The sequence below is a fragment of the Panthera tigris genome, chromosome B3 (genome assembly GCF_018350195.1).
Source record: "Panthera tigris isolate Pti1 chromosome B3, P.tigris_Pti1_mat1.1, whole genome shotgun sequence".
In the NCBI taxonomy this organism is placed as follows: domain Eukaryota; kingdom Metazoa; phylum Chordata; class Mammalia; order Carnivora; family Felidae; genus Panthera; species Panthera tigris.
In genome coordinates, this window is record NC_056665.1 from 70,871,786 (window position 1) to 70,891,624 (window position 19,839).

At 38.0% G+C, this 19,839-nt stretch overlaps 2 pseudogenes; one reads left to right on the forward strand and one right to left on the reverse strand.

The window, feature by feature from the left end:
• Positions 1-12,872: 12,872 nt before the first annotated feature.
• LOC102950115 lies at positions 12,873-13,826 on the forward strand (annotated as a pseudogene).
• A 3,644-nt stretch (positions 13,827-17,470) lies between these two features.
• Positions 17,471-17,649, reverse strand: LOC122239766 (annotated as a pseudogene).
• Between the last annotated feature and the right edge of the window lie 2,190 nt (positions 17,650-19,839).

Here is a 19,839-nt window from a genome sequence, read left to right on the forward strand (position 1 = left end):
TTCATAAGTGATTACAAAATGATGTTGATTTGGCTTCTGGGAAGATGGCAGATTAGGAGGACACTGGGCTCAGCACGTCCTGCAGATCACTTAGATTCCACCCACACCTGCCTAAATAACCCAGAAAATCACCAGAAGACTAGCAGAACGGAGTCTCTGGAGCCAAGCGCAGATGAGAGGCCCACGGAAGAGGGTAGGAAGGGCGGCGAGGCGGTGCGGGCTCCACGGACTGACGGGAGGGAGCCGGAGCAGAGGGGCAGCCCGCCAGCAAAAGAGACCCTGAGTCTGGCTTCAAAAGCAGAGGGGCCAGATGGAGTGTGTTCCGACAGCAAGTGGGACTTAACATCTGGAAGGTTATAAGTTAACAGATCTGTTCAGAGAACAGGAGGGCTGGAGGACAACAGGAGGGAGAGTTGTTGAGCCCCGGACAACAGAGCGCAGTTTGGCAGGGAACAAAGGCACTCACCAGTGCCATCTCCCTCGCCCATCCCCCAGCCAAAATCCCAAAGGGAATCAGATCCTGTCATGGAACTTGCTTGCACCACACAAACACCCAATGCTGTGCTTCTGCGGATCAAACCCTATAGCAGGTCTGACTCCCTCCTGGTGCCGCAGGGCCGCTATGAAGTGAATCTCCAAAGGAAAAGCGAGCTGAACCTGTCCCTCCTGCCCCTGTACACCTTGCCGATCCACCACAGCTAATAGGCCAGATCCCCAGCACCACAAGCCTGGCAGTGTGCAAGCCCAGGTGGGCCACGCCACCCCACAGAGAATCCCCCTCCCCAGGAGAGGGCAAGAGAAGGTACACACCAGTCTGACTGTGGCCCCAGCGGTGGGCTGGGGGCAGATATCAGGTCTGACTGCAGCCCCGCCCACCAACGCAAGTTATTCAAGACAGCTGAGGGGAAGTACCCTGCAGGTCTGCACCACTCCAGGGACTATACAAAATGACAAAATGGAAGAATTCCCCTCAAAAAAACCTCCAGGAAATAATGACAGTTAACGAACTGATCAAAAACGATTTAAACAATATAACAGAAAGTGAATTTAGAATAATAGTCATAAAATTAATCGCTGGGCTTGAAAACAGTATACAGGACAGCAGAGAATCTATTGCTACAGAGATCAAGGGACTAAGGAACATCCAGGAGGAGCTAAAAAATGCTATTAATGAGCTGCAAAATAAAATGGAGACGACCACAGCTCAGATTAAAGACGCAGAGGAGAGAATAGGTGAACTAGAAGATAAAATTATGGAAAAAGAAGAAGGTGAGAAAAAGAGAGATAAAAAAATCCAGGAGTATGAGGGGAAGTAATGCACTAAAGGGAAATAATCTATGCATAATTGGTATTCCAGAGGAGGAAGAGAGAGGGAAAGGTGCTGAAGGCATACTTGAAGAAATAATAGCTGAGAACTTCCCTGATCTGGGGAAGGAAAAAGGCATGGAAATCCAAGAGACACAGAGAACTCCCTTCAGACGTAAGTTGAATCGATCTTCTGCACGACATATCATAGTGAAACTGGCAAAATACAAGGATAAAGAGAAAATTCTGAAAGCAGCTAGGGATAAACGTGCCCTCACATATAAAGGGAGACCTATAAGACTCGTGACTGATCTCTCTACTGAAACTCTGCAGGCCAGAAAGGAATGGCAGTAAATCTTCAATGTGATGAACACAAAAAATATGCAGCCGAGAATCCTCTATCCAGCAAATCTGTCTTTTAGAATAGAAGGAGAGACAAAGGTCTTCCCAAACAAACAAAAACTGAAGGAATTCGTCACCACTAAACCAGCCCTACAAGAGATCCTAAGGGGATCCTGTGAGACAAAGTACCAGAGACATCGCTACAAGCATGAAACCTACAGACTTCACAATGACTCTAAACCCGTATCTTTCTATAATAACACTGAATGTAAATGTACTAAATGCACCAACCAAAAGACTAGGGTATCAGAATGGATAAAAAAACAAGACCCATCTCTTTGCTGTCTAAAGAGACTCATTTTAGACCTGAGGACACCTTCAGATTGAAAGTGAGGGGATGGAGAACAATTTATCATGCTACTGGAAGTCAAAAGAAAGCTGGAGTAGCCATACTTATATCAGACAAACTAGACTTTAAATTAAAGGCTGTAACAAGAGATAAAGAAGGGCATTATATAATAATTACAGGGTCTATCCATCAGGAAGAGCTAACAATTATAAATGTCTATGTGCCGAATATGGGAGCCCCCAAATATATAAAACAATTACTCAGAAACATAAGCAACCTTGGGGCGCCTGGGTGGCGCAGTCGGTTAAGCGTCCGACTTCAGCCAGGTCACGATCTCGCGGTCCGTGAGTTCGAGCCCCGCGTCAGGCTCTGGGCTGATGGCTCGGAGCCTGGAGCCTGTTTCCGATTCTGTGTCTCCCTCTCTCTCTGCCCCTCCCCCATTCATGCTCTGTCTCTCTCTGTCCCAAAAATAAAAAAAAAAAAAAAGAAACATAAGCAACCTTATTGATAAGAATGTGGTAATTGCAGGGGACTTTAATACCCCACTCACAACAATGGATAGATCATCTAGACACATGGTCAGTAAAGAAACAAGGGCCCTGAATGATACATCGAATCAGATGGACTTGACAGATATATTTAGAACTCTGCATCCCAAAGCAACAGAATATACTTTCTTCTCAAGTGCACATGGAACATTCTCCAAGATAGATCGCAGTCTGTGTCACAAACAGCGCTTCGTAAGTATACAAGAATTGAGATCATACCATGCACACTTTCAGACCACAATGCTATGAAGCTTGAAATCAACCACAGGAAAAAGTCTGGAAAACCTCCAAAAGCACGGTGGTTAAAGAATACCCTACTAAAGAATGAGTGGGTCAACCAGGCAATTAGAGAAGAAATTTTAAAATATATGGAAACAAACGAAAATGAAAATACAACAATCCAAACGCTTTGGGATGCAGCCAAGCAGTCCTGAGAGGAAAATACATTGCAATCCAGGCCTATCTCAAGAAACAAGAAAAATCCCAAATACAAAATCTAACAATACACCTAAAGGAAATAGAAGCAGACCAGCAAAGGCAGCCTAAACCCAGCAGAAGAAGAGAAATAATAAAGATCAGAGCAGAAATAAACAACATAGAATCTAAAAAACTGTAGAGCAGAACAATGAAACCAAGAGTTGGTTTTTTGAAAAAATAAACAAAATTGATACACCTCTAGCCAGGATTCTCAAAAAGAAAAGGGAGATGACCCAAATAGATAAAATCATGAATGAAAATCGAATTATTAGAACCAGTCCCTCAGAAATACAAGCAATTATCAGGGAATACTATGAAAAATTATATGCCAACAAATTGGACAACCTGGAAGAAATGGACAAATTCCTAAACACCCACGCACTTCCAAAACTCAATCAGGAGGAAATAGAAAGCTTGAACAGACCCATAACCAGCGAAGAAATTGAATCAGTTATCAAAAATCTCCCAACAAATAAGAGTCCAGGACCAGATGGCTTCCCTGGGGAATTCTACCAGACATTTGAAGCACAGATAATACCTATCCTTCTCAAGCTATTCCAAAAAATAGAAAGGGAAGGAAAACTTCCAGACTCATTCTATGAAGCCAGTATTACTTATGATTCCTAAACCAGACAGAGACCTAGTAAAAAAGAGAACTACAGGCCAATATCCCTAATGAATATGGATGCAAAAATTCTCAATAAGATACTAGCAAATCGAATTCAACAGCTTATAAAAAGAATTATTCACCATGATCAAGTGGGATTCATTCCTGGGATGCAGGGCTGGTTCAACATTCGCAAATCAATCAACGTGATACATCACATTAATAAAAGAAAAAATAAGGACCATATGATCCTATCAATCGATGCAGAAAAAGCATTTGACAAAATTCAGCATCCTTTCTTAATAAAAACCCTCGAGAAAGTCGGGGTAGAAGGAACATACTTAAACATCATAAAAGCCATTTATGAAAAGCCCACAGCTAATATCATCCTCAATGGGGAAAAACTGAGAGCTTTCCAACTGAGATCAGGAACACAACAGGGATGTCCACTCTCACTGCTGTTGTTTCACATAGTGTTAGAAGTGTTAGCATCAGCAATCAGACAACAAAAGGAAATCAAAGGCATCAAAATTGGCAAAGATGAAGTCAAGCTTTCACTTTTTGCAGATGACATATTATACATGGAAAACCCGATAGACTCCACCAAAAGTCTGCTAGAACTGATACATGAATTCAGCAAAGTTGCAGGATACAAAATCAATGTACAGAAATCAGTTGCATTCTTATACACTAATAATGAAGCAACAGAAAGACAAATAAAGAAACTGATCCCATTCATAATTGCACCAAGAAGCATAAAATATCTAGGAATAAATCTAACCAAAGATGTACAAGGTGTATGCTGAAAACTATAGAGAGCTTATGAAGGAAATTGAAGAAGATATAAAGAAATGAAAAAACATTCCATGCTCATGGGCTGGAAGAATAAACATTGTCAAAATGTCAATACTACCCAAAGCTATCTACACATTCAATGCAATCCCAATCAAAATTGCACCAGCATTCTTCTCGAAGCTAGAACAAGCAATCCTAAAATTCATATGGAACCACCAAAGGCCCTAAAGCCAAAGTAATTTTGAAGAAGAAGACCAAAGCAGGAGGCATCACAATCCCAGACTTTAGCCTCTACTACAAAGCTGTCATCATCAAGACAGCATGGTATTGGCACAAAAACAGACACATAGACCAATGGAATAGAATAGAAACCCCAGAACTAGATCCAGAAACGTATGGCCAACTAATCTTTGACAAAGCAGGAAAGAATATCCAATGGAAAAAAAGACAGTCTCTTTAACAAATGGTGCTGGGAGAACTGGACAGCAACATGCAGAAGGTTGAAACTAGACCACTTTCTCACACCATTCACAAAAATAAACTCAAAAAGGGCCTGAATGTGAGACAGGAAACCATCAAAACCCTAGAGGAGAAAGCAGGAAAGGACCTCTCTGACCTCAGCTGAAGCAATTTCTTACTCTACACATCCCCAAAGGCAAGGGAATTAAAAGCAAAAATGAACTGTTGGGACCTCATGAAGATAAAAAGCTTCTGCACAGCAAAGGAAACAATCAACAAAACTAAAAGGCAACCAATGGAAAGGGAAAAGATATTTGCAAATGACATATCAGACAAAAGGCTAGTATCCAAAATGTATAAAGAGCTCACCAAACTCCACATCCGAAAAACAAATAACCCAGTGAAGAAATGGGCCGAAAACATGAATAGACAGTTCTCTGAAGAAGACATCCAGATGACCAACAGGCACATGAAAAGATGCTCAACGTCGCTCCTAATCAGGGAAATACAAATCAAAACCACACTCAGATATCACCTCACGCCAGTCAGAGTGGCCAAAATGAACAAATCAGGAGACTATAGATGCTGGCGAGGATGTAGAGAAACGGGAACCCTCTTGCACTGTTGGTGGGAATGCAAACTGGTGCAGCTGCTCTGGAAAACGGTGTTCCTCAAAACACCGTTCCTCAGAAAATTAAAAATAGACCTACCCTATGACCCAGCAATAGCATGCTAGGAATTTACCCAAGGGATACAGGAGTACTGATGCATAGGGGCACTTGTACCCCAACGTTTATAGCAGCACTCTCAACAATAGTCAAATTGTGGAAAGAGCCTAAATGTCCATCAACTGATGAATGGATAAAGAAATTGTGGTTTATAGACACAATGGAGTACTACGTGGCAATGAGAAAGAATGAAATATGGTCCTTTGTAGCAACATGGATGGAACTGGAGAGTGTGATGCTAAGTGAAATAAGCCATACAGAGAAAAACAGATACCATATGTTTTCACTCTTATGTGGATCCTGAGAACTTAACAGGAACCCATGGGGGAAGGGAAGGAAAAAAAAAAATGAGGCTAGAGTGGAAGAGAGCCAAAGCATAAGAGACTCTTAAAAACTGAGAACAAACTGAGGGTTGTTGGGGAGGTGGGAGGGAGAGAAGGGTAGGTGATGAGCATTGAAGAGGGAATCTTTTGGGATGAGCACTGGGTGTTGTATGGAAACCAATTTGACAATAAATTTCATGTATTAAAAAAAATGATGTTGATTTGTCTTAAGCCACCACAGTCAGGGAGTAACCTTATCTGATACTTTATGAAATATTTAGGCTTAACAGGGAACACTACAGCATAGCAGTCAACATTGGTCCTCTGGGCTAAATTTTTCTTTCTCTGTAATAATAAAAAATGCTTACTCTGTATTAAAAATACTTCAGGCTTTGCACATAAACATAACTGCTTTACCTATAAACTCGTGTAACCTTCATATCAACCATACAAAATAAATATTATTACCACTTTAAAGATGAAGAAAGTGAGGCACTGAAAACAAATTTATTCAAAATTACAGGCTTCCTGAGGACAGTTCACAGTAATCATTCTTAAGACCAAGTGCCCTGGGGCGCCTGGGTGACTCAGTCAGTTAAGCATCCGACTTCTGCTCAGGTCATGATCTCACAGCTCATGAATTTGAGCCCTGAGTAGGGCTCTGCAAGGACAGCCAGAGCCTGGAGCCTACTTTGGAATCTGTGTCTCCCTCTCTCTCTCTCTCTCTGCCCCTCCCTGCTTATTATCTCTCTCTCTCTCTCTCTCTCTCTCTCTCTCTCTCTCTCTCAAGTAAATAAACATTAAAAACAAATTTAAAAAAAAAAGACCAAGGCTTCTGAGGAGAGAAGTGCCAACTGTAAGGAACAACTACTCTAAAGCTGTCTCCTTCTCAACTACAACTTGATTCCCCAGAAAGAAGAAAAAGACAGAATTCACACTCTGCTTAGAATTATTCTTTCAGCTAGCAATGATAAAGTGAGCTACACTGCATCTTCATATTGCTGCACTACTGCCACTCCCCTCTTCCTCTCTGGATAACACTTTTTAGAAGAATATGATACAGAAGGCAATGAAAGTAGACTTGGAATCAAAATTATTTTATTCTTCCCCCTGTTGCAGGCAGGAAAGTCGTATAGTCACTATTCAAATCTGAAAAGAAATATGAACTAGAACACCTATGCAACCATTTATTTCTGATTTTGTAGGTCAGTATTGTTATTGTTCCATATATGACATCTCATTCTGTTTGCTCAAGGAAGAAGAAATATCCAAAGAAATGATAGCCAAAATTTTTCAAAAATTAGTAGCAGTCACCAAATTAAAGATCCAAGAATCTTAAAGAATAAAATGCATAACAAAAACCTACACATGTAAACCCAGATATATAATATTTAAACTGCTACAAAGCAATAGGCAAGTATCTCAACAAAACGCTAATAGATGTAATTCAACAGCACTTTAAAAGCATCATACACCATGATCAAGTGGGATTTATCCTTGGCATGCAAGGACAGTTCAACATACACAAATTAATACATGTGTATAAAAATTTATATATATTTATAATATATGATATATAATAGAATATATGATATATAGTATATAATAAAATAATATACATTTAGATATATATTATATATGTAATATAATAGATATATATATTTAGAATATGTGCTACATATATGATAGAATATTATTCACACATAAAAAAAAGAAATGTCTTGCATAGGACATTTGCAAAAACATGCTTGAATGTTGAAGGAATTATGCCAAGAGAAATAAGCCAGACAGAAAATGACAAATACAGTATGTTCTCACTCACATGTGAAATCTAAAAAGACTGAACTCATAGAAATAGAAAACAGATTGGTGGTTACCAGAGGTAAGGGGTGGAAGTTGGAGAAAATGGGTGAAGGTGGTCAAAATGTACAAGATTTCAAGTTATAAGATAAATAAGTTCTGGGGATATAAATTACAGCATATTAACAATATATTAGAATATATTAGACAATATATTAACAATATATTGTTAACAATATATTAGAATTGTATATTTAAAAAGTTACTGAGAGAGTCAATCTTAAAAGTTCCCAAAACAAGAAAAAAAATGTTGTAGCTATGTGAAGTCATGGATGTAAATTAAACTTAACAGTAATCATTTTCCTATATATACATATATCAAATCCTCATGTTTTACAACTTAAATTTATACATTGTTATATGTTAATTATATTTCAATAAAACTGGAAAAAATAAAATAAGGGAATATTTCACAAGTATCTTTCCTTACCAGGAGGGAGAACTTCACTATGTATGGGAGTATATACATTGTATGTGTGCATATGTGTGTGTATATTTTTACATATTTTTAACAGATCAAGAGTGCTCCTCAACTCCCTTGAGTTAAATTCTATAATTTAGTACTTCAGTTCAAGTATTTGGCATGGAACCATCCACCTGATGAAAGAGATAAATTCTTTCTTCCAAATCATAATTTTGGCAGACCTTAGTGTCAAGAAAATTCTCTTTGTACATTCAAGCACTAAAAGCTTTCAATGAATAATTCACTCAAAACCCTAGCTAGTGTGCGTCCTAGGGTATCAATTTTCAGGACTTAAAAAGTGCTGTTACCACATAAGAAACAAAAGCATTTCTACCTTACAGAAACAATGCTGAGAAAATGAGGAAACTTCAAGTCATAACTCCTCATAAAACTCTTTGCTCATTGACGCTGTACACCCAATAATAAATTATTAACAAGAATGCAGTCTCATTAAAGATGGCTCTAAACCAATAACAGAGGAAAAACATTATTAAATATCATATCTAACTGCACACATACCCATGTGCACATGCACACATAGACATAAAAGTAATAACACAAAATGGTCCAAAAGTTTGAGTCACCACTCTCAGCAACAACTCACTTGAAAGGAGAAAGAAAATTTCAACAATCATGTCAACTTTTAGGGACATCCGCTAAAACAGTCTAAAACAACCTAAAGGACTAAATGAGGGGTTATCTTCTACAACTTTGGCATTTCACCATATACCCCATGTTTCCTGCTTCTGGGACTTGTTCACTATGAAATGTAATTTATTTATCAGGGTCATACTAGAAGCACAGAGTGAATCTGGGAGAGAAAACCTGTTAGCAAAAAAAAAAAAAGGAATAACCCCTTTCAAGCCATTGAGCAGGTCAACAGGAATAAAAATGAGAAATCTGATGACATGACTCATACTGACAGATAAGAGAATCTAAAACTTGCAGCAGACTCAAAAAATGAATAAAATGTAAAGTAACAAGAGAATAAATAATCTCATGTCGCAGCTAAGCTGGGGTTGCTGTAGTGATTGCACCACCATTAAGAGTAATCTGTCTATTGAACAAAATAAACAATGACTCTAAGAATAGCATGAGAGTTTCTGATCACCACTGGAGAAACTGGATCCCAAAGGCCAATCACTGGACTCCTTAGGGAAGAGAACATTAGGGATATAACTGACATTTTTCTCTCATAGATTCTCACTTTTGGAATTCCCAGGAGACTATATCCCTTAGGAGGAATCAGATACAGATTTCAGAAAAACATAAATAAGTCTCTGTTGTGTATCATATAGGCCAATTTTTCTTCAAACCAGTATCATGTGCCCAGCAATGTAAATACCTTCTCTGGGCTGCTGGCTGCCAAGGATGCCATGCCCTCCATTGTGCCTGCCTCCTGCTGCAGTGCAAACAGAAGATTCCAAGTCAGACCTGCCGGTTCTATGAGGAGGTAGGTTTGGAAGAGATACAAGTTTAGGACAGTTCTTAGGTGTGTCTTCTAGCTCTGCCTTCTTTTATGTGTTTGTGGAAACAACAGCACGTCAAGTTACATGAAGAATGTAAAGACATTCATCTTTGCAACTAAGAGGGCTGGGAATCAAGGATGTGAGAGACATGAGGATGAGGAAGTATGGAAAGTCCATCCTTAGTAACCAGGAGGTAGATCCAGTCAGAACCAGCTCTTTGGGGGAAACAGCATGTTAGGGAAGTGACATCTGGAAATGACTGGCAAAGTGGCGATGAGGAGCAGGGCAGAAAAAACTTCAGCTCTCTCTTATTTTAGCCGTGTTCGGCTCTGCCACAGCACAGATGATCAGTCATTTCAAGGAGGGAAAACATGACTGAACACGCCCACTTGGTGGGTTCATTCCCACATGGCTTACAAAGTCATTGCAATCCTCACAGACATTAATCACCAAATATTGCCTCCTTTTACACCTCTTTCCTCATGGATTCTTTGACTTCTGGGTTACACTGAATTCCTGCTACAGAGGAATTACTCAATGCTTGATATTGCCAAACATGATCCAGTCACAGACCAAAGAGGAGCCTTACAGTGAAGTGTGATGTGGAAAATTCTGACTTTCCCTGATCCCTTGTGTCACTAATTACAATCATCAAGATCACCCTTAAAGTTATGACATTATTCAATCTAGAAAGTAATGCATTTCATAACTGATACATTAATAAATATTCTTAGCTAGAATACTTTTATTAGAAGCATCTGGGTCTGCATTATGCATTTACATTTTTTTTAATAAATATCGTCACTCAGTTGTGTCACTTGGGTCATTTAGGTCCAAATTATGACTGTCCCTCACTAAAGGAGGGGACCCTAACATAAATTAATAAATTAAAAGCAAACTAACAAAAGAATTGTAGGCAATTTCACGGCTTTGTTTTGCTTTTCTCACCACAGAAATCACACAGCATCTAAGTCTAACTCAGAGAAGGAAGTTTTCACAATGATTCTCCCTTAACTTCCCTAAATATCTAGAACTGGGTGGGGGCAACAGAGGAGTGAGGAAGTAGCAGGGGAATCCTTGTCTAGAGGGACAGTTTATGGCTCCCACACCATTGTTCCTGGTTTCCAGAGGCCTTTGCTTGGGAGTATCTGACATTTGTGAGCCTCTGTATCTATCCATAACCCAGAAGAATAGAGGCCTTACTAAGTATCATGACACTTCAGGCAAAACCCTCAAAAATCCTTAATATGCCAATACATTGCTTACTTTTTCTGTATTTTTCTAGTTTTTAAATTTTTTTAAATGTTTATTTATTTTTTGACACACACAGAGAGAGAGAGAGAGAGAGAGAGAGAGAGCCTGAGTAGGAGAGGGGCAGAGAGAGAGGGAAACACAGAATGTGAAGCAGGCTCCAGGCTCCAAGCTGTCAGCACAGAGTCCGACATGGGGCTTGAACTCACGTACTGTGAGATCATGACCTGATCCAAAGTTGGACGCTCAACTGACCAAGACACCCAGACACCCCTATATTTTTCTAGTTTTAACCTAGGCTGAGATTTTACACATTCTTTTTTTTTGTTTTAAGTTTTTATTTAAATTGTAATTAGTTAACATATAGTGTAATATTAGTTTCAGAAGTAGAATTGACTGACTCATCATTTACATGTAACATCCAAGTGTCCTCCTTAATACCCATCACACATTTAGCCCATCTGCTGCCCACTTCCCCTCCAGCAATCCTGTTTGTTTTCTAGAGTTTTTTTCTAATTTAATGTAACTATTATCTTTTATTTAAATTAATATACAGTGCAATATTAGTTTTAGGAGTAGAAATCAGTGAATCATCACTTATATACAACACCCAGTGCTCATCACATGTGCCCTCCTAGGTACCCATCACCCATCAGTCCATCTCCCACCCATCTCCCTCCATCAACCCATAGTTTGTTCTCTGTCATTAAGAGTCTCTTGTCGTTTGTTTCCCTCTCTACTCTTTTTACTCCCCCTCCCATATGTTCAACTGTTTTGTTGCTTAAATTCCACATGAGTGAAATCGTATGGCATTTGCCTTTCTCTGATTGACTTATTTTGCTTAGTATAATACATTCTAGTTCCATCCACGTAATTGTAAATGGCAAGATTTCATTCTTTTTGATGACTAATATTCATATATATATATATATATATATATATATATATATATATAATCACATCTTCTTTATCCATTCATTAGGCAATGGACATTTGGGCTCTCTCCATAGTTTGGTATTGTTGCTAATGCTACTATAAACATTGGGGGGCATGTACCCCTTTGAATCTGTATTTTTGTATTTTGGGAGTAGACACCTAATAGTGCAATTGCTGAATCATAAGGTTGTTCTATTTTTAGTTTCCTGAGGAACCTCCATACTATTCTCCAGAGTGGCTGCACCAGTTTGCATGCCCACCAACAGTGCAAGAGGGTTCTCCTGTCTCTGAAACTTCACCAACACCTGTTGTTTCTTGTTACACAAGTGTTTTAATTCAGTAGGTAAAATATGGAACCAAATCAGAATCCATCATTTAGATATCTGGACTTTCAAAATTTTATTGAGCTAACAATGATGAACCCTGAAGAATGGATAGTCGTTTGACATTTTTTGTGTCAGTTATTAGACCACCTTAGGATGTCAACACTTACAGTTCCAACACTGATCCAGAATAACACTGAAATGTATAAATATTTCTGCACCTTGTTACCTTTCTCCCTCTTCTGATGCCTAACTTTTTTATCTCTGATTCCAAAGATTTAAGTAATTGAAATTCTGTGTCCAATATTAAAGGTCTATATATCTTAATCTATAGATACAAATACATGATTTTCATACTTACCTACTTTTGTTAGTACTGTCATTAACATTTTTCAAGCTGCTTATCACATAAGATCTTTTCTTTTACCATGAGAAAATTCTGAAAGAGAAATGACAGAATACAAAGATTCAGAGTCTGATCATACCAGCACTCTGAAAGGTTCATAGTCTTTAGCAGTATAGTTATATTATTTATTTAATGGAATTACAAAATCTGAAGGAGTTTGGGATCTCTACAAAGGAAATATTCCTGAGGATTAAGGTCATCTTTGTCATTGACACTTCTTCCTCTCTACCCCTTTAGGAAGCCATGAATATGTCAGGAGTCAGCACAGTGACCGAATTCATACTACTGAGTTTTCCGTGCTCCAGAGAGATTCAGGTCCTCCTTTTCGTGTTGTTCTTTGTGTCCTACATCCTGACACTGATGGGGAATGGGGCCATTGTCTGTGCAGTGAAGCTTGATCACAGGCTTCACACCCCCATGTACATTCTGCTGGCCAACTTCTCATTCCTGGAGATCTGTTACATCAACACCACTGTTCCCAATATGTTAAAGAACTTCCTATCTGAGACCAAAACCATCTCTTTCACTGCTTGCTTCTTCCAGTTCTATTTCTTCTTCTCCATGGGCATTACTGAGACTTTCTTACTGCCCCTCATGGCTTTTGATCGGTACTTGGCCATCTGTCGGCCTCTCCATTATCCTAACATCATGAGTAGCCACTTCTGCATGAACCTGGTGGCCCTCTGCTGGGTCACAGCCTTCCTCTGCTATCCAGTCCCTATCTATTTTATCACACGACTCCCCTTTTGTGGTCCCAATACCATTGACCACTTTGCCTGTGACCCTGGTCCTCTCCTGGCCCTGTCCTGCATCCCTGCCCCTGGAATTAGGTTTCCTGTTCTATATTGAGCTCTCTTATTATCTTCATCACCTTCTTCTTCATCCTTGGGTCCTACACCCTGGTTCTCAGAGCAGTGTTGCGTGTCCCTTCAGCCGCTGGATGATGTAAGGCCTTCCCCACCTGTGGTTCCCACCTGGCTGTGGTATCTCTCTTCTATGGATCCATCATAGTCATGTACATCAGCCCAACCTCTGAAAATGCAGCTGGGATACAGAATATTGTAACCTTGTTCTACTCATCAGTGACCCCACTTATAAACCCACTGATCTACAGTCTCCGGAACAATGACGTGAAGGCTGCCTTGAGAAAAATTCATATGCACAAAAATTAGTCAAAGAGAATGAGAACTCATGAGTAGGTCAAAATCAGAATTAATTCTTTTTCTCCACTTCCATTCCCACTTAAGAAGTAGGTCTTTATTCATTTGCAGACTCAAACACAGACTCAAATTCATCTATTTCTGCCTAGTTATGTAATGGACAATAGTATGCTCAATTAAATCATTCCTTGTACTCAAATCAGGATTTCATACATTGTTAATTAGACTTAAATGACTTGAATTTCTGGACTTTAGATTCTTCTTTTATTCTTTCCTCCAATAATTGCTTGCCCATTTTAGTCCCTGGACTCCTCCCTTTTTTGACTTCTATTAAGTGCATACATTCTTGCACTTGGTTTTGCTTGTTTAAACATCTCTGCTCTACTCCTTAGAAGACTATTCACACCCTTTTAGCTCACTAAATTCAAGGTAAATTAGTGCCAACCAAATCATAATTGAGCCAAAATTTTTATTTATTTAATTGACATACAAACGACTAATAATAATTAAAAGCACTGTCTCCTTAACCTGTCTGCTTCATAATTATTTAGGGAGCTTTTTAAAAGAACAGATTCCCAGTACTTTCTCCATATCTAAATCAGAATCTTGAATTGGACTCCTGGAAATCCTTATTTTAATGTTACTCAGGTGGTTCTGATACACCTAGACCAGCACAATCCACAAACTGATCTGATAGCGCCACTATTTTAAATAAATATGTGACACAGAGAAATACAAACGCCACATTAGCTGAGAAAAGTGAAAGGAGTTACAGTGAACACTATAGGTGAGTCAAACATTCATGAAAGTAGTAGAAGTTTATTTTCCTGCATCGATTTTGAAATCCTCCATTTATAAATTAAGGACTAGATTACATTCTTCTTACCTGTGCAAAATTATTAAAACACCTGGAAACAGGTTTACATTTTTAAAGAAGACCATAATATAGTGGCATTACAGTTTGGGTTAGTTTTGTGTGAAGGAAGGGTGAATTGACACAGAGCCCTAAAGAGGTAAAAGCAGAGAGCAAAAACCAGTGATTCATGATTCCCAGAGACTGAGATATAAACAGATGCAGAGAAATTTGACAACCACTCCTTGTTATTTGGCCCAACTATTTGGTCAAAAATAAAGTGTTCAGTTTATTTGGTGCATTTCACTAAGTCATTCCATAAACATTGATTTCCTCTGTGATGTGCCCTGAATTACATCAGTGTGGAAGATAAATTCCCTGCCTTTGTGAAATTTACATTCTAGTGAGGGAGATGGATAATAATCAGCTAAACACATAAATCTATAATTCCAGTTAGTCAATTCCAAAAGAAAGGAGAAAAGAAAATTTGTAACTATGTGTGATGACAGATGTTATCTGTGGTAACTTTTAACAGATGGTAACTTTATAATTACACAGGTACTGAAACATTACATTGCATCCCTGAAACTAACATAATGTTATACATATCAACTATATCTCAATAAAAGATGAATATATGAATATAGAAAAGTTTTGGGTAGGATAGTGGGTAATTTAGATGACATGGCTCGAGAGTGCCTTTGTTAGGAGGTGATATTTCAAAGTCATAAAATATGCTATGCAAAGTTCTAGGGGAACCAAATCCCATGTAAGTATAGGTTAAAGTTTGTGGTTTTCAAAGAATATTAAATAATTTATTTGGCTACCCAAAATGAAAATTGTATAGGAGGCTAGAGAGATAGGCAGGATCAGATCATCTAGAACCTTCTAAAACACAATAAATAGTGTTTTATCTGAACTCCTGGGAAAGCCTGCTTAATACCATAGAGGAAGGCTTAATAAAAATTCCATCTTAATAAAATCCTTTCCACTTCAAAAGCTCTTCTTATCTTGGAACTATTTATTTAGTTACATGTTTATTTATATGTGCCTTTATTATACTATATTCCACCTTGTTACATTAAGGACCTGATGTACTGAAAGAAAAGTGCAATGAAAGAAAAAATAAGAGAAATATCAACTTAGAAAGAAAAAAATAGAATGACAATTTTTGGATAAGATTTTATGTTTGTATTAAAGCAAGCCACTAAATATGTTATGAACTCCCTTTAAAACAAAGTTAAGAATGGGGAAACATTATTTGCTGTATGATTTTTATTAACTATGAGAAGAAAACACGTGGGTTCAGGGAAAGCTAAATTAATGGCTCTTAATGCTGTAACAATTTCTTTCATGGGGATTCATACTAAGGAAACTAAGAAATACAGTGAATATTGACCCTCCAAAGTATCTGATATAGATGATGATAGATAAATAGAAAGACACAGATATACATAGATATAATCTGGTTCTATATAGCTGCTTCTCATAACATTTCTCAGTAAGATTCAAAGGCATTATATAGAAGAAAAGCAATTCTTCCCAGATCTAAGAATTTTGATACAAATATTAGCTTTCTGATGTTCTGCCTTACTCCAGAAGTCTGGCCCAGAATACACTAAGAATAAAATTTAGAGCTAACTGCATGTTCACCCAAGTCAAAGATTAATAACCCCTTATTTGGATACCAAAGTTCTCTTCTATAATGTATAAGTTGACTTAGGAGGAGTATTCATAAGAATGGAAGGAACTGTTACTATCACAATATATGCCTTACGAAGTTTATTAAATTCTTTCTGCACTGGAAGTAATTCACCTGTACAGAGCTGTCACACCTGCCATCCAAAGAAAAGTGAGGAGTTGAAGGAAAGGGTGACTGAGAACTGAAAAAGAAACGGGAAGTTTGGGAAAGAGTTAGTCCTGGCATGACTGAAATGCAGGGGAGGGGTTTATTCATGGGAAGTAGTACATGAATTCAGTAAACTATATTATTCAAAAAAAAACTTTTAAGTAAATGTTTTAATTATCTTGAAATAAGATACTTGTATTCTGAAGACATGATTTTTTCTTTGATTTTGTTCTCTTTTTTTTACTCAGAAATTTTCCTCTTAAATGTATAAAATAATATATGCTGGCTGAAATAAGAGGGAATTTTATTTCTATAACTTGATCTTAATACGATAGTGAGTGGAATTCGTAGGACACTAGAGAGCAGATTTTGAGGTGAGTGGCAGTGAGAGCAAAATGCCCTCAGGATCCTGGCAGCAGAAAGAGAGAAATTAAAACAGTATATGGATATTCAGCAGCCATGAGGACCAATTACTTCCCACTTGTGGTTTTCTCTTACACAGTTTGATGGGAACAAGTCACCCTCTAGAGCAGAGAGTAGCCTCTACCAGTGAACAGAAATCTGTGAGATGGAGAGTCACCTTGGCAAACAACTAACTTCAGATCACATGCCATAGGCTACTAAAGGCTGCATTGATGAAGCTTATAGATTCATTCCCTGTGTTTTTCTAAGGAAATACTCATATTCCATTTGCATCACTAGTGTATGCTGCCATGAAAACACCAGATGCGGAGAAACAGTTTTTATTTTGTCAGGCCCTTTGTAGGGCTTAATTATTGATGATGTTTACATGATAATTCCTTAAAAAAGGAAACATTAGTATAGCAAACTCTCAACTAACAAATGGAATGTAAGCTAAGGGCAAAACTTTTCTCAGAACCAGGTTGCTTGAAATTTGGCATTAGTTTTCCCATTTAAACCCTGTTAGATGATGTAAATGCCCAAGTTGGCACATAAGAATCTAAGTTATATGTAATATACCTGCACATATTAAAATACATTCTAACCAACATCCCTTCTTGATAAAAGTTCTTAGCGAACTGCGATTCATCAAAAACATCTTTGATCTATGAAAAGCTTTCAATTAGCAATAATCATGCTTCAGATAAGCCTCATTGGCTACGATACTGCCACTGTGGCAAAGTTTGAAATATTTTTGATCTGTAAAGAACATTTCAAAAACTTACATCTGGCATGAACACTTGATGGTGAAAGTGAATGCTTTCCCTCTAAAATCAGAAACGAAACAAGAATTCTGCTCTTACATTGGATATTCTTTCTTGCTTTGTCAAAAATGAGTTAACCATAGAGTTGTGGGTCCGTTTCTGGGTTTTATATTCTGTTCCACTCATCTGTCTGTTTTTGTGCAGGTACCATATTGCCTTGATGACTACAGCTTTGTAATATAGGTTGAAATCCAGAATCATGATGCCACAAATTTTGTTTTTCTTTTTCAGGATTGCTTTGGCTATTCGGGGGCTTTTGTGGTTCCATACAAATTTTAACACTGATCTAGCGCTGTGAAGAATGCTGATGGTATTTTGATAGGGATTGCATTAAATGTGTAGATTACTTTGGGTAATAAAGACACTTTAACAATGTTTATTCTTCCAATCCATGAGCATGAAATGTTTTTCCATTTCTTTGTGTTTCTTCAATTTTTTTCATAAGTTTTCAGGGTACAGATATTTTACCTCTTTAGCTGGATTTACTCCTAGGTAACTTATTGTTTTTGGTGCAATTGTAAATGGAATTGATTCTTTGGTTTTTCTGCTGCTTTGTTATTGTCATATAGAAATGCAACAGATTTCCACAAGTTGATTTTGTATCCTGCAACTTTGCTGAATTTATGTATTAGTTCCAGCAATTTTGGGGTGGAGTCTTTTGAGTTTTCTACATAGAGTATCATATCGTCTGCAAATAGCAAATGTGTGACTTCTTCCTTACCACTTTGTATTCCCTTTATTTCTTTTCGTTGTCTGCTAAGGCTAAGACTTCCAATACTATATTGAACAGTAATGGTGGGAGTGGGCATCCTTGTCTTGTTCCTGACTTTTGGGGAAAGGCTCTCACTTTTTCCCCATTGAGGATGATATTAACTATGGGTCTTTTGTATATGGCATTTATGGTGCCAAGATATATTCCATCTATTATTTTATTGATGATTTTTATCAAGAATGGATGTTGTATCTTGTCAATACTTCTGCATCTATTGACAGGATCATGTGATTCTTATCTTTTCTTTTATTAATGTGGTGTATCACATTGATTGATTTGTGAATACTGAACCAGCCCTACTGCCCAGGAATAAATCCCATTGATCATGGTGAATATTCTTTTAATGTAGTATTGAATTTGATTTGCTAGTATCTTGCTGAGAATTTTTGCATCCATGTTTATCAGGGATATTGGCCTGTAATTCTCCTTTTTAGTGGGGTCTTTGACTTTGGAATCAAAGTAATGCTGGCATCATAGGATGGGTTTGGAAGCTTTCCTTCCATTTCTATTTTTAGAACAGTTTGAAAAGAATAGGTATTAACTCTTCTTACTAGACATGTTGCCAAATGCAAGGTAAATGAGAGCAAATATGAACTACAGGGACTTCATCAAGATAAAAAACTTCTGAGGGTGACTTGGTGGCTCAGTCAGTCAAGCATCGACTTCAGCTGAGGTCAGGATCTTATAGTTTGTGGGTTAGAATCCCATATCAAGCTCTGTGCTGACAGCTCATGGCCTGGAGCCTGCTTTGGATTCTGTGTCTCCTTCTCTCTCTGCCCTTCTCAACTTGGGCTCTGTCTCTGTCTCTCAAAAATAAGTAAACTTTTAAAAAATTAAAAAAAAAAAAGACTTCTGCCCAGCAAGGGAAACCAACAACAAAACTAAAAGGCAACCTACGGAATGGGAGAAGATACTGCAAACAACATACCTGATAAAGGGTTAGTATCAAAACTTTATAAAGAACTTATCACACTCAATATCCAAAAAAACAATCCAGTTAAGAAATAGGCAGAAGATATGAAAAACCACTTTTCCAAAGAAGATACCCAGGTGGCTAACAGACAAAAAGATGCTCAACATCACTCATCATTAGGGAAATACGCATCAAAACAACAAGACAGCACTTCACACCTGTCAGAATGGCTAAAATTAACACAATAAACAATAGGTGTTGGCAAAGATGCAGAGAAAGGGGAACCCTCTTGCACTGCTGGTGGGGATGCAAACTGGTGTGGACATTCGGTAGAACAGTATGGAGGTTCCTCAAAAAAAAAAAAACTAAAAATAGAGCTACCCTATGATCCACTGACTGATGAATGGATAGAGAAGAACTGTTAT